This window comes from Kogia breviceps, chromosome 8 (assembly GCF_026419965.1).
Source record: "Kogia breviceps isolate mKogBre1 chromosome 8, mKogBre1 haplotype 1, whole genome shotgun sequence".
In the NCBI taxonomy this organism is placed as follows: Eukaryota; Metazoa; Chordata; class Mammalia; order Artiodactyla; family Physeteridae; genus Kogia; species Kogia breviceps.
The window spans coordinates 67156913-67157274 of NC_081317.1; the positions used below are offsets into that span (position 1 = coordinate 67156913).

General features: G+C 38.4%; 1 non-coding gene across 1 annotated transcript; it reads right to left on the minus strand.

Annotated features, from left to right (window-relative positions):
* Positions 1-255: 255 nt before the first annotated feature.
* LOC131762079 (U6 spliceosomal RNA) lies at positions 256-362 on the minus strand. Its single transcript, XR_009337157.1, has one exon. It is a non-coding gene; the product is annotated as a U6 spliceosomal RNA (small nuclear RNA).

Below are 362 nucleotides of genomic sequence, written 5' to 3' on the forward strand. Positions count from 1 at the left end.
CTTGTTTGTAGGGTTTTCCCTTTCATCACTTTAAATATGTCCTGCCCTCCCTTCAGGCTTGCAGAGTTTCTGCTGAAAGATCAGCTGTTAACCTTATGGGGGTTCCCTTGTAGGTTATTTTTTGTTTTTCCCTTGCTGCTTTTAATATTTTTTCTTTGTATTTAATTTTTGATAGTTTGATTAATATGTGTCTTGGCATGTTTCTCCTTGGATTTATCCTGTATGGTACTCTCTGCGCTTCCTGGACTTGATTGAAAAAATATGAAACGCTTCAAGAATTTGCGTGTCATCCTTGTGCAGGGGCCATGCTAATCTTCTCTGTATCGTTCCAATTTTAATATACGTGCTGACAAAGTGAGCAC